This window comes from Cicer arietinum, chromosome 3, assembly GCF_000331145.2.
Source record: "Cicer arietinum cultivar CDC Frontier isolate Library 1 chromosome 3, Cicar.CDCFrontier_v2.0, whole genome shotgun sequence".
NCBI classification, from domain to species: Eukaryota; Viridiplantae; Streptophyta; class Magnoliopsida; order Fabales; family Fabaceae; genus Cicer; species Cicer arietinum.
This window is the reverse complement of record NC_021162.2, coordinates 54,142,337-54,144,635: the sequence shown is the minus strand read 5'-3', so window position 1 is coordinate 54,144,635 and position 2,299 is coordinate 54,142,337.

The window sequence follows — 2,299 nt, the reverse complement described above, 5'->3', positions numbered from 1 at the left end:
GGAAAAAATTATAAGTAACAAAAAAGTGGATAAAAAAAGTTACTTGTATATCAGTCCACAGTATATCTTTCGCATCCTTCAACGCCTTATCACTCCAATCTTCAATTATGATGGGGACATTCTGACGAACAACAGCCCCAATATAACTTACAAACATGAAACTGTTGGGGTCAATTGGCTGACCACTCTCATTCCATCCAACCTAATAAACTCATATAGTAAGTACATGCTTTTCAAAAAAGATAAAAAATAAACAACAAACAAAGTATAGTATACCTCAAATTTTATGCCACTACTCCTTGCTTTTTATGACATTTTGCATGATGGTTGCACCACGTTTGACTTCATTTTCATAAGTCTTAGTATTGACAACTTCCTCATTTTGACGATCTAAATCCTTGTTGGTATCCATTTATCTACAACAAGTTCAACATGCAGTTCAGTATAACTTCAACAAGTTCAACATGCAGTAGTCTAAGTACGTAGCAGTATAAGTTCAACATGCACTTTAGTGACAAAAAAAAATTAATAAATACAATATCTGAATAGTGAAAAGAAATACGTAGAGTTTGTAGGAGAAGGAACACCGAGAATGCGCAGAAATACAAACGGTTCGTAGGACAGAGTGGTTCGCATAAATACGTAATGAGGGTTACGTATTTCAATGAGAAGAGATGGTTCGTAGGAATAATAACATAGATGAAAATGGTTAGCAATGGAGATGATAGTGGCAATATGGTTCGTAGGGATAATAACACATATGATATGGTTCACAATGAGAAGAACAATGAAGAGGAGGAGGACACTAGCGTAGTGAAGTTTACGTAATGAAGAGGAAACTGAAGCGGTTTTTCGTTATATATAAAACCCTATTACAGCGCTTTTTCGAAAGAGCGCTGTAAAAAACCTCCTTATTTTATTTTTTAAAACCCTATTACAAGACTTTTTTAGAAGCCTTTTACAACGCTTGTCCACAAGCGCTGTAAAAGACCTCATTATTTTATTTTTTAGAAGCCTTTTATGGCGCTTGTCCACAAGTGCTTTAAAAGACCTCTTTGTTTCTTATGTAGGATAAAAGCCTTTTACAACGATTTAACAACAAGCGCTTTAAAAGACCTATTTGTTTTCTTATGTAATAGGGCTATTTTTTTAAATGCCTTATACAACGCTTATTGCCAAAGCGCTGTAAAAGACCTCCTTATTTTATTTTTAAAAGCCTTTTACAGCGCTTTGGCAACAAACACTTTAAAAGACCCTTTTAACTTGGTATAAAATAAAACTTTGTGACCTCCTTATTTTTTTGAAGGCTTTTATAGCGTTTATAGACAAAAGCGCTGTAAAATTACAAGTTTATATTCAGTTTAGTTTAAGTAAAATACCTATATTTGGATTTCTTTTTTCCAAATAATTAGTTAACTACCTATATATATATATATCAATGCTAAATTACATGATCAGCTCATATTGGGATGATCAGTTCAAGTTCAAGATAAATTCCCAGTACTCAAACAAAGCTTTTTCAAGTTCAATATAAGCCGAAAATCAGTTATGGCAGGTCAAACGTACACTCAAATTACATCAACTTGGTATCAAATACAGTTCAAGCTAAATACTAAAATGCTCAATTCTGGCAGATCAAACAATTAAATTACATGAACTTAGTTCAGATTACATGGCTTATATAAAACAATTAAACACATTAAGATGCACTTCTTCTTTTCCTGGTGGGATTCACATTTGTTTTTCCATTAACGATATGAAACGATGGATTAATCCAAATTCCTTCATCATGATCATCTCTAAGATATAAACCATCATCAGTTGAATCAATTTCATGTGGTTGTGATGTTACAAATAAAATATCATTACCAACATCTTCATCATTATTGTTATCATCACTTATTTTATTGGTCGATAGGACAACATACCATTTATCATCAGCATGATCAGTGACATAAAACACTGGTTGAACTTGCGACGCTAAAATAAAAGGCTCATCTTTGTATCCCACCCTATTAAAATCGACAAGCAAGAACCCTGACTCATCAATTCGAACGCCATTATTATTATCGACCCACTTGCAACCAAATATGGGAACACGAAAAATTGTGTAGTCTAACTCCCATATGCACTCGATAACCCCAAAATATGATGGATTTGCATATATTGGGTTTTTGTCTTTTGCATTTGAGACATGCATCACTTCAGCTACGAGAGTGACTCCGCTATTTTGCATAGTGGTTTGATCATCTTGTTCTTTGGTATAAAATGTGTAGCCGTTAATTACATAACCGGTGTA